Source organism: Pristis pectinata, chromosome 21 (assembly GCF_009764475.1).
Source record: "Pristis pectinata isolate sPriPec2 chromosome 21, sPriPec2.1.pri, whole genome shotgun sequence".
Taxonomy (NCBI): Eukaryota; Metazoa; Chordata; class Chondrichthyes; order Rhinopristiformes; family Pristidae; genus Pristis; species Pristis pectinata.
This window is the reverse complement of record NC_067425.1, coordinates 322,005-335,465: the sequence shown is the minus strand read 5'-3', so window position 1 is coordinate 335,465 and position 13,461 is coordinate 322,005. Positions and strand designations below refer to the sequence as shown.

Genomic DNA, 13,461 nt, shown 5'->3' with positions numbered 1-13,461 from the left:
TATGTATGACCCAGATTCATGCAGTTTCAGGGTTATTCTGAGACTATCTAAGTGACAGATGCTAGTGCAGGTCACACCACTCTGTCACTGGACTCCATGTGGCAACTTGAACATGAAGCTTGACAAAGCAGCCACTAATAGGCACCCCATCAATCACCCCAAGCATTGACTCCCTCAACCAAAGCTGTACATTGGATTCAATGTGTTCTAAGTACAAAATAATACCACAAGATCATAATAAGTAGAAGAATTAGGCCATTTGGCCCATCAAGTCTGCTCTGCCATTCAGTCATTACTGATTTTTTTTCAACCCCATTCTCTCACCTTCTCCCTGTAAACCTTAACCCCCTTACCAATCAAGAAGGTATCAATCTCTGCCTTAAATACACCCAAAGGCTTGGCCTCCACAGCCCTCTGTGGCAACAAATTCCACAGATTCACCAACCTCTAGCTGTAGAAATTCCTCTTCAGTTTTAAATGGATGTTCCTTTATTCTGAAGCTGTGCACCTAGACTCTCCTACTGATGGAAACATCCTCTCCACGTCCACTCTGTCCAAGCCTTTCAGTATCTGGTAGGTTTTAATGAGATACCCCCTCATCCTTCTGAGCTCCATCGAGTACAGGCTCAGAGACTTCAAATGCTCCTCATAGTTTAAGTCCTGGGATCATTCTTGTGAACCTCCTCTGGACTCTCTCAAAGGCCAGCACATCCTTCCTTGTATACGGGCCCAAAATTGCTCACAATTTTCCTCATGAGGTCTGACCATCGCCTTATAAAGCCTTAGGAGTACATCCTTGCTTTTATGTCTTAGTCCTCTCAAAATGAATGCTAACATTGCATTTGCTTTCTTTGTTACTGACTGCAAGTTAACCTTAAGGGAATCCTGAACTTAGACTCCCAAGTCCCTTTGCACCTCCGATTTCTACCAAAATGCATAACCCCACACTGCCCTGCGCTGTATTCCATCTGCAACTTCTTTGCCCACTCTCCCTACCTATCCATATCCTTTTGCAGACTCTCTGCCTCCAAGACACAGTCTGTCCCTCCAGCTGTCTTGGTATCGTCTGCAAACTAGGCCACAATGTTTTCGATTCCTCCATTCAGACCATTAATGTACTGTATAAAGTGTAAAGTTGCAGTCCCAACACTGACCCCTGCAGAGCTCCACGAGTCACTGTCAGCCATCCAGAAAAGGACACCTTTATCTGCACCCTCTGACTTCTGCCAGTCTTCTATTCTTGCTCGTACCTTGCCTCTAACGCCATGGGCTCTTATCTTGTTTAGTAGCCTTGGGAGCCTGAGTTGCACGGAGACGTTGCATAGAATAGGACTTTATTCCCTGGAATGTAGGAGATTGAAGGGTGACCCGATAGAGATATATAAGATCATGAGGGGCATAGACAGGGTGGTCTTTTTCCCAGGGAGGGGGTGCTAAAAACAAGAGGGCATAGGTGTTAGATCAGAGGTGAAAGATTTAAAAGGGACATCAGGGGCAGCTTCTTCACACAAAGGGTGGTGCATATTTGGAATGCGCTGCCAGAAATAATGGTTGAGGTGGGCACATTAGCAACATTTAAAAGCCATCAAGATTAGTACATGAATAAGTGAAGTATAGAGAGCTATGGCCCAAATCTGGGCAGATGGAACTAGCTCGTTGGGCCACGCAGTCAGCATGGATAAGTTGGGCCGTAGGAATTGGAATTGGTTTATTACTCTCACTTGTACCGAGTACAGTGAAAGACTTGTCTTGCATACCATTCATACAGATCAATTCATTACACAGTGCTTCGAGATAGTACAAGGTGAAGCAATACAGAATGCAGAGTTAAATGTCACAGCTACAGAGAAAGTGCAGTGCAGGTAAACGATAAAGTGTAACGTCATAATGAGGTAAATTGTGAGGTCAAGAGTCTATCTTATCATACTAGAGAACTGTTCAATAGTCTTATGATGCATCCAGATAGGATGTTTTCTAAGGCGCATCGATAAAAGTTGGTGAGTGTCAAAGAGGACATGCAAAATTTCTTTAACCTCCTGAGGAAGTAGAGGCACTGGTGAGCTTTCTTGGCTGTGGCGTCTAAGTCATTGGACCAGGACAGGCTATTGGCGATGTTCACTCCTGGGAACTTGAAGCTCTCAACCCTCTCGACCTCAGCACTGTTGATGTAGACAGGAGCATGTACACTGTCCCCCTTCCTGAAGTCAATGACCAGCTCTTTTGTTTTGGTGACATTGAAGGAAAGGTTGTTGTCATGACACCATGTCACTATGCTCTCTATCTCTTTCCTGTGCTCTGACTCATTATTATTTGAGATCCAGCCAACTATGGTGGTATCATCTGCAAACTTGTAAATGGAGTTAGAGCAGAATCTGGCCACACAGTCATGAGTGTATAAGGAATAATGTAGGGGGCTGAGGACGCAGCCTTGTGGAGCACCAGTGTTGAGAATCATCATTCTGGAGGTGTTGCTGCTTATCCTTACTGTTGGTCAGGAAGTCAAGGATCCAGTTGCAAAGACAAAGGAAGTGTTGAGTACCAAGTCTCGGAGTTTGGTGATGAGTTTGCTTGGGATTATAGTATTGAAGGCGGACCTGTGGTCAATAAACAATAGTCTAACCTAGGTGTCTTTACTGTCCAGATGCTCCAGAAATGAATGTAGGACAAGGAGATGGCATCTGCTTTAGACCTGTTTCGGCGGTGGGTGAATTACAGTGGGTTGAGGTTTTCTAGAGTGCCATGACTAGCCTCTAGAAGCATTTCATGATGGTGGATGTCAGAGCCATTAAGTCATTAAGGCACATTAACTTGTTTTTCTTCGGTACCGGGATGACAGTGGTCTTCTTAAAGCAGGTGGGAACCTCAGATTCCCGGAGAGCTTGAACCTCAGAGGGCCTGTTTCCATGGTCTATGACTCTACAACACTGAGCTCAGGCTAACTGGCCAATAATTTCCTGTCTCTTGCCTCCCTCCCTTCTTAAACAGGGACGATATATTTATATACACACATGTGATTTTCCAGTCCTCTAGGACCCTCCCTGACTCCAGTGATTCTTGAAAGATCACTACTAGTGCCTCCACAATGTCTTCAGTTACTTATTTCAGAATTCTGGAGTGTAGTCCATCTGGTACCAGTGATTTATCCACTTTCAAGCCTTCCCCAGCCCCTTCTCCTTAGTAATGGCCACTACACTAACCTCTGCCCCCCAACTCTCTTGAATTTCTGGCGTGTTGCTAGTGTCTTCCACTGTGAAGACTGACACAAAGTCCTTATTTTGTCATTTCTCTGTTCCCAATTACTACCTCTCCAGCATTATTTTCAAGTGGTCCAATGTCTACTCAGAATCAGAATCAGGTTTATTATCACTGACGTATGTCGTGAAATTTGTTGTTTTATGGCAGCAGTACAGTGCAAGATATAAAAATTACTATGCATTACAAAAATAAATAAACAGTGCAAAAAAAGGAATAACAAGGTGTTGTTCATGGGTTTATGGGCCGTTCAGAAATCAATGGTGGAAGGGAAGAAGCTGTTCCTAAAATGTTGAGTGTGGGTCTTCAGGCTTCTGTACCTCCTCCGTGAAGATAGTAACGCGACGAGGACATGTCCCGGATGGTGAGGGTCCTTAATGATGGATGCCGCCTTCTTGAGGCACCACCTCTTGAAGATGTCCTTGATGGTTTGCCTCTCTCTTACCCTTATGTATCTAAAAAACACTTTTGTAATCTTCTTTTATATTATTGGCAAGTTTACCCTCAAATTCATCTCCTCCTCCCTGATAACTTTTTTAGTTGTCCTCTGTTGGCTTTTAAAGGTTTCCCACTAATCTTTGCAATATTGTATACCTTCTCTTTTGCTTTTACTCACTGCAAAATGCACTGCAATTACTCACCCAGACTACTATGACAACACCTTCCATCGACCTCCATTATCAAACAGGATAAGGTAAATATGAATATCATTACCTACATGTTGCCTGCAAGTACACATACCATCGTGACCTGGAAATATATTAGGACTGTTATGACTCAGGAAGATGATTCTCTAGCATCTTCTGTAAGGATAATTGAGGACAGGCAATAACCAGTGACTCTATCTTGGGGAATGGAGTTATCAGTGGGGGAGCATTTTGGAGATAGTATATTTCAAAGTGGTTATTGAAAAACATAGGCATGGACCAGGAATAATGGTCTTAAATTGGGAGAAGGCAAATTTCATTAAAGTTACACAGGACTTGGCAAATGTAGACTGGGAGCATCTACTTGCAGGTAAGTCTATATTCAAAGGAGTAATAGCAATAGTTCAGGGCCAACATTGTCCTTTAAGGATGAAAGCCAAGAGTAACAAGTACAGAGAACCCGAGATGTAGAGGGATATCAAGGGTTGGATAAAGAGAAAAAAGGAAGCATATGGCAGGTATGTTAAAGATGGGGGAGGGCTGTCAGGAGTATAAAAAGTGTAGGGAGGTGCTTAAAAAGGAAATTAGGAAGGCAGAGAGGGGTCACAAAATATCACTGACAGACCGGATTAATGTAAATTCAAAGGCATTTTATGTCTATTGAAGACAACGTAATAACCAGAGTAGAGAGCAGAGCCCATTAGGGACAATGGGGACAATATCTGCTTGGAGCCACAAGGAATAGGTGATGTACGTATTGAATACTTTTCATTTGTGTTTTCAAAGGAAACATATTTTGTAGTTGGAGGATTAAGTGAAGGTGAAGGTGAAATTCGAGTCTCCATAAATAACGTGGAGGTACTTGATAGTTTAGTGGGTTTAAAGAGGATAAATCTCCAGGGCTGGATAAGATTTACCCCGGGCTGCTCTGGGAGCCAAGGGAAGAGGTTGTTGGGCTCTGAATGAGATTTTTCAATCTTCGCTAGTCACAAGTAAGGTACCATATGACTGGAGGAGAGCAAATGTGGTTCTCCTTTACAAGAAGGGAAGAAGGAAAAAGCCTGTTAATTACCGACCTGTGAGCCTAACATCTGTAGTTGGGAAGTTATTGGAAAAAATTCAGAGGGATAGGATTAATGATCATTTGGAAAGATAAGATAAGATAAGATAAGATAAGATAAGATCTTTATTAGTCACATGTACATCGAAACACACAGTGAAATACATCTTTTGCATAGTGATTTTGAGGGGCAGCCCACAAGTGTCGCCAGGCTTCCGGTGCCAACATAGTATGCCCATAACTTCCTAACCCGTATGTCTTTGGAATGTGGGAGGAAACCCATGCAGACACAGGGAGAACGTACAAACTCCTTATGGACAGTGACCGGATTTGAACCCGGGTCACTTTGTCAAGGGAAGATCCTGACTGACCAAATTGATTGAATTTTTTTTGAAGAGGTAACAAAGTGTATTGATGATGCAAGTGCAATCGATGTGGACTTCGTGTAAAGCCTTTGACAAGATCTGACATGGGAGAATGGTCCAAAAAGTTAGGGCCTGTGGAATCCAGGGCAAATTGGTAAATTGGATCCAAAATTGGCTTGGCAATGGGAGACAGAGCATGATGGCAGAGAGTTGTTTTTGTGATTGGATGCCTGTGACTAATGGTGTTCCACAGGGATCAGTGTTGGGACCCTTGCTGTTTGTAATATGTGTGAATGACTTGGATGTGGATGGAGGAGGCATGATCAATAAGTTTGCAGATGAAATGAAGATTGGTGGAATCGTTGACAGTGTGGAGGGTAGTCAAAGGGTACAGGTTGATATCTATATGTTGGTGAAATGGGCTGAGAAATGGCAAATGGAGTTAAATCCTGATAAATATGAGGTGATGCATTTTGGGAATACTAACAAGGCAAGAACATACACCATGAACAGTAGGTTCCTTGGAAGTATTGAGGAACAGAAGGACCTTGGTATACAAGTCCAAAGGTCCTTGAAGGTGGCATGTGGTAAAGAACGTATAAGGGATACTGGCTTTCATTAGTTGGGATATTAAATACAAGAGCAGAGAGGTTCTACTCCAACTTTATATAACATTGGTCAGACCTCAGTGGAATACTGGGTGAATTTCAGGTCACCACACTATAGAAAAGATGTGATAGCTCTGGAGATGATGCAGAGGAGATTCACCAGGATGTTGCCTTGGATGGAGCATTTCATTTATAGGACATAGAACAGTACAGCACAGTACGGGCCTTTCAGCCTACAATGTTGTGCAGACCTGTATAAACTTACTCTTTGATCAATTTAACCCTTCCTTCCTACACAGCCCATAACCCTCCAATTTTGCTATGAAGAGAGACTGGAGAGGCTAGATCTGCTTTCCCCAGAGTGGAGGTGGTTAAGAGGAGACTTGATTGAGGTATATAAAATCATCACTGGGAGAGACAGGACAGACTGCAGGAAACTTTTTCCCCATATTAGAGAGAGATAAAACTAGAGGAAAGAGATTTAGGGGAAGAAGGAAGAGAGTCAGAGGGGAGCTGAGGGTGACCTTTTCACCCAGAGAATAGTGAGCACCTGGACCTCTGCTGGAGAAAGTAGTGGAAGCAGAGTCACTGACAGCAAGTAACATAGAACAGTACAGCACAGTATGAGCCCTTCAGCCCATGATGTTGTGCTGACTTATATAAACCTATTCCACGATCAATCTAACCCTTCCCTCCTACACAGCTCATAACCCTCGATTTTTCTTACATCCATGTGCCTATCTAAGAGTCCCTTAAATGTCCCTATTGTATCAGCATCTACCACCACCCCCAGCAGTGCATTCCAGGCACCCACCACTCCCTGTGTAAAAAAATCTACCTCTGACATCTCTCCACTCACCTTAATTGGATGTCCTCTGGTATTAGCCATTGCCACCCTGGGAAAAAGGTGCTGGCTGTCCACTCTGTCTATGCCTCTCACAATCTTATACACCTCTATCAAGGCGCCTCTCATCCTCTGTCACTCCAAAAAGTCAACCTTTCCTCATAAGACATGTTCTCTAATCCAGGTAGTATTCTGGTAAATCTCCTCTGCACCCTCTCTAAAGCTTCCACATCCTTCCTATAATGAGGTGACCACAAATGAGCACAATACTCCAACTGTGGTCTAGCCAGAGTTTTATAGAGCTGCAACATTACCTCGTGGCTTTTGGACTCAATACCCGAACAAATGAAAACCAGCACACCGTACGTCTTCTTAACCACCCTATCAACTTGCACAGCAACTTTCAGGGATCTATGGACTTGGACTCCAAGATCTCTCTATTCCTCCACACTGCTAAGAATCCTGCCATTAACCTTCCGCTTCACCTTCAAGTTCGATCTTCCGAAGTATATCACTTCACACTTCGCCAGATTGAACACTCCACTCAACTCTGCATCCTGTCTATATCCTGTTGTAACCTGCGACAACCATCTACACTATCCACAACACCTCCAACCTTCATGTCATCTGCAAACTTGCTAATCCATCCTCCACTTCCTCATCCAAGTCATTTACGAAAATCACAAAGAGCAGGAGTCCCAGAACAGATCCCTGTGGAACACCACTAGTCACCAGCCTCCAGGCAGAATACTGTCCATCTATTCCCATCCCCTGCCTTCTGTGTGCAAGCCAATACTGAATCCATGCAACCAATTCTCCATGGATCTCGTGCCTTTTGACTTTCTGGATGAGCCTATCATGGGGAACCATGTCAAACGCCTTTTTCAATCTTTTTATTGAATTTCAAATTAATTCAAATTAATATACATAACAATTATACATATGATGTGAAGAGAGGGATAACAATAATAACAGTAATAACAGTTAATATTTATACTCACAAGGAGTAAAATATGTAATCTAGACCTCCCGCTCTCTTGCTAAGTGTACATAATGCAAAAAAAAGAAACTGAAAAGGAATTTGATTATATGAAGAGAAAAACCCCCAAATCAAAAAAATATAATAATAGACAAATGCAAACCAAAAACTTCAAAGAAAAAAAAACTGGACTGATATTTCTTAGATTAAAAAAAAGATTATTATGTCGTCAGCTCTGCTCCTCTATATTCAAAGCTTATTGAAAGGGATTCGATAAAGGTCTGCTTATGTCATATGGAAATATTGAATAAATGGACTCAAAACTTCCTCAAATTTAATACCACTCCTAATTTTTTCTAAGTTTAAACATGTTATAGTTTGAGAAAACCATTGAAATGTAGTAGGGGGGTATAGGGTCCTTCCATTTAAGTAGAATGGATCTCTTGGCCATTAGTGTAACAAAAGCAATCATACGACAAGCAGAAGCGGATGTCAAACATCTCACTAAAGTCCATATACACCACATCCACCAGTCTACTTTCATCGATTTGTTTTGTCACCTCCTCGAAAAACTCAATTAGGCTCATGAGGCATGACCTGCCCCCAACAAAGTCATGTTGACTCTCTCTAATAAGACTATGCTTCTCCAAATGCTTGTAAATCCTGTCCCTAAGAATCCTCTTCAATAGCTTGCCCACCACTGACGTAAAACTTACTGGTCTATAATTCCCAGGATTATCCCAATTACCCTTCTTGAACAAGGGAACAACACGTGCCAGCCTCCAATCATCTGGTACCACTCCTGTGTAGAAACATAGAAAAACTACAGCACAATTCAGGCCCTTCAGCCCACAAAGCTGTGCCGAACATGTCCCTACCCTAGAAATTATTAGGCTTACCCATAGCCCTCTATTTTATTCAGCTCCATGTACCTATCTAACAGTCTCTTAAAAGACCCTATTGTATCTGCCTCCACCACCGTTTCCGGCAGCCCATTCCACGCACTCACCACTCTCTGAGTAAAAAACTTACCCCTGATATCTCCTCTATGTCTACTCCCCAGCGCCTTAAACCTATGTCCTCTTATGGCCACCATTTCAGCCCTGCGGAAAAGCCTCTGACTATCTACCCGATCAATACCTCTCATCAACTTATACACCTCTATCAGGTCCCCCCTCATCCTCCATCTCTCCAAGGAGAAAAGGCCAAGTTCCCTCAACCTGCTTTCATAAGGCATGCTCCGCATTCCAAGCAGCATCCTTGTAAATCTCTTCTGCACCCTCTCTATTGGCTTCCACATCTTTCCTGTAGCGAGGCGACCAGAACTGAGCACAATACTCCAAGTGGGGTCTGACCAGGGACCTATATAGCTGCAACAATACCTTTCGGCTCCTAAATTCAATTCCCCGATTGATGAAGGACAATACACCATATGCCTTCTTAACCACAGTCAACCTGCGCAGCTGCTTTGAGTGTCCTATGGACTCGGACCCCAAGATCCCTCTGATCCTCCACACTGCCAAGAGTCCTACCATTAAGACTATATTCCGCCAACATATTTGACCTACCAAAATGAACCACTGCACACTTACCTGGGTTGAACTGCATCTGCCACTTCTCAGCCCAACTCTGCATCGTATCTATGTCCCTCTGTAACCTCTGACAGCCCTCCAAACTATCCACAACACCCCCAACCTTCGTGTCATCCGCATACTTACTAACCCACTCCTCCACTTCCTCATTCAGGTCGTTTATAAAAATCACCAAAGAGTAAGGGTCCCAGTACAGACCCCTGAGGTACACCACTAGTCACCAACCTCCACTCAGAATACGACCCTTCAACAACCACTCTTTGCCTTCTGTGGGCCAGCCAGTTTTGGATCCACACTGCAATGTTCCCTTGGATCCCGTGTCTCCTCACCTTCTCAAAAGGCCTTGCATGGGGTACCTTATCAAACGCCTTGCTGAAATCATCTAGGGATGATGCAAATATCATCGTCAGTGCCCCAGCAATCTCTTCCCTCTCTTCCCGTAGTAACCTGGCCCCGGGGACTTATCTATCCTAATGTTTTTTAGAAGCTCCAACACTACCTCTATCTTAACCTCAACATGCTCCAGCACATTATTCTCTTGTATGCTGATCTCACTTTTGTCAAAGTCTCTCTCCCTGGTGAACACTGAAGCAAAGTATTCGTTAAGGACCTCCGCTACCTCCTCTGCCTCCAGGCACATGTTTTCCCCTTTATCCTTGAGTGGTCCTACCCTCACTCTAGTCATCCTCCTGTTCTTTGCGTATGTGTAGAACACCTTTGGGTTTTCCTTAATTCCACTCGCCAAGGCCTTCTCATGTCCCCTTATAGTTCTCCTTCCTCCTCTTGACTAAATGTTCCACGTCTCTTGTCAACTACGGTTCCATCGCCCAAGCACTCTCCCTGTCTCAGTGGGACAAACCTATCCAGAACCCCATGCAAGTGTTTCCTAAACTGCTTCCATATTGCTGCTGTGCATTTCCCTGAAAGCCACGTTTCTGCCTAATGCCATCGTAATTAGCCCTACCCCAATAAAAAACTTACCCATATCGTCTGCTCCTATCCTTGTCCATGGCTATGCTAAAGGTCAGGGAGTTGTGGTCACTATCTCTGAAATGCTCGCCCACTGAGAGGTCTGTCACCTGACCAGGTTCATTGCCTAGTACTAGATCCAGTATGGCCTCTCCTCTAGTCAACCTGTCCACATCCTGTGTCAGGAATCCCTGCTGGACACACCTAACAAATTCTACCCCACGTAAACCTTTTGCACTAAGGAGGTGCCAATCAATATTAGGGAAGTTGAAGTCTCCCATGACAACAATCCTGTTATTTTTGCACCTTTCCAAAATCTGCCTTCTTATCTGCTCCTTAGTGTCCCGGTGGCTACTGGGGGGCCTACAGAATACTCCTGATGGAGTGATTGCTCCCTTCCTGTGTCTGACTTCCACCCACACTGACTCAATAAACGATCCCTCCACGATGTCCTCCCTTTCTGCAGCCGTGATACATTTGCCTGAGAACATTTGTTCCCAATTTACGCTCCCAAGTTCCTGCCCAATACCATTGTAATTAGCCCTTCCCTAATTAGATACTTTTCCAAATCATCTTCTCCTGTCCTTGTCCATAGCTATTTCAGAAGTGTCTAGACAAGCATGTGAATTGCTTGGGCATGGAAGGCTATGGGTCAAGTGCTGGAAGATGGGATTGGTATAGATGTGTGCCCGCTGGTCGGTGTGGATGAAGTGGGCTGAATGGCTATCTTCTCTTGCCCCCCATAGGAGCCTGAGATATATCTCATCAGGACCTAGGGATTTATCCACCTTTAAGCCTACTACTGTATCTAATGCCTCCTCCATTTTGATGAATATTTTTTCCAGAATTCCACCATTTTTTCCCTGAATTCTCAAACCACAGTGTCCTTTCCCAAAGTAAATACAGTTGAGAAGTATTTATTTAACACCCTATCTACATCTTGTGACTCCACACAAATATTGCCCCTTTGGTCTGTAACTTCCGCTCAATATATTAAATGTTTTGAGATTATCCTTAACCTTGTTTTTCTGTGGCCCATCTTTGAGCTTACTTTTTTATGTACAGAAAATGCTGAAACTACTCAGCAGGTCAGGCTGCATCTGTGGGAAGAGAAACAGAGCTAACGTTTCAGGTCAAAAACCCTTTGTTAATACTCTCCAGTCCAGGCAAGTTCCTGGTAAACCTCTTCTACACCCTCTCCAAATCCTCCACATCATTTCTATAGTTTTTAAAGTACTGCACTATGCTTTCTAAAGCCTCTAGGGACTTCCCTGTTTTCATTTCTGTATACGTGCCTTAATCTACCTTTGCTTTTCTTTATCCAACCCTTGCTTAATTTTATTGAAACAGATAAGATCCTAAGGAGCCATGACACAGTAGATGTCCAGATGTTTTCACTAGTGAGGGAGTCATAAGTGAGGGAACATATTTTCAAGATAAGGGGCCTGTCATTTAAAACCAAGATACATAAACATTTCTTCTTGTGGTGGGTACCCCAGAGAGTTTTGGAGGGTGGCTCATTGGAAGTGGAGATACATAAACCTTTGAAAAATTGATGGATTGAGGGCTATGGGGATCTGGCAAATAGGAAGAGTTGAGGTCTGGGGTAGCCTGTCCACCATCTACAAGGCTCAAGTCAGGACTGATATGGAATATTCTATACTTGCCTGAATGAGTCCAGCTTCAACAACGCTGAAGAAGCTTGACACCATGCAGGATAGAGCAGCCCACTTGATAGGCACCCTGTGCACAACCATTTACTCACTCCACCACCGACACGCAGTAGCAGCAGATTGTATCATCGACAGGATGCACTGCAGCAACTCATCAAGACTCCTTAGACACCACCTTCTAAACCCACGACCTCTACCAGCTGGAAGGACAAAGGCACCAAAGGCATGGGGAACACCACCACCTGGAAGTTGCCCTCCAAGCCACACACCATCCTGACTTGGAAATACATTGCTGTTCTTTCAGCGTTGCTGGGTCAAAATCCAAGAACTCTCTGTCTAACAGCATTATGAGTCTACCCACACCTCAAGAACTGCAGCGGATGAAGAAGGCAGGTCTGCCACCTTCTCAAGGGTAATTGGGGATGGGCAATGAAATGCTGGCTCAGACTATGAAGCCCATGTCCCTTGAACGAATAAAGAAATAGGTCAAATGTCGGCGCAGGCTTCTAGGGCCGGTTGACCTCATCCTGCTCCTATTTCCTGATGTCCTTCTGTGTTCCATGTTCCTTTGCCAGATGGTATCCCCATGAATGCACACTCTGTTCAATGTCACAAAGGATCATAATGGTGGCTCATATTAGTAAATAAAGCAGAATTGTACTCCTCTCTTGCTGGTCCAATAATCATGCAATTCATAAATGTCTTCCTGAAGCTTTTACCTGACTAGTATTTACAGTGATATCATAAACACAATTTACACTTTACGGTTAGCTAGAAATAGCAAATAACAGAATTGTTATGTGGACTTCTAGAATATTGGCAGGAAGAATGACGTGAATATTTTTCAGTATACTACAAGAAAACAGAATGCTTTGTTCAAGAACTGTACTCATGCTTTTTCATTGCTGTGCATTGCTTGTGTACAGTTACACATTTGGATCCAGGAAGTTTCATTATGATTTTTGTTTTTGTAATACTTGCTGCAGCATTGGATTATCTAGAGCCATAGACTCATACAGCACAGAAATAGGCCATTTGGCCCACCTGAGTGCCATTCGTTGAGTACCTATTTATACTGATCCCACTTATTAGATAATCCTCAGCAGCCTTCCATGCCTTGGCAATTCATGTGTTCATCCAGATACTTCTTAAATGTTGTGAGAGTACCTGCCTTCACCATCCACTCAGGAAGCACTGTCATATTTCAACCATCCTTAGTGGTAGAGTGGGGGCTGGATTGCGCAGGCGCAGCGCGGGCAGTTTAAAAAGTGGGGAAAAGAAAAAGAAAAAAGCTTTGGAAGCTTCATGGGCTTCGCTTCGGAGGACTTTGGAGCAGATAAGTTTTTCTTTATCTTTTTATTAGGGTTTTAAGTATATGGCTTAGTTTTTAATAGGGTTGTAATTTATTAGGGTTAGTGTTTTTATAAGGTACTTTTATAAGGGTTGTAAAAGTTTTAAGTGGTAGAGTGGGG

The 13,461-nt window shown here is 43.4% G+C and overlaps 1 protein-coding gene across 1 annotated transcript in view; it reads left to right on the top strand.

Moving 5' to 3' along the window:
* The window catches only part of LOC127581280 (integrin alpha-E-like), a 345,660-nt gene that overhangs the window by 41,550 nt on the left and 290,649 nt on the right, over positions 1–13,461 (top strand). The gene's annotated exons all lie outside the window — the stretch shown is intronic.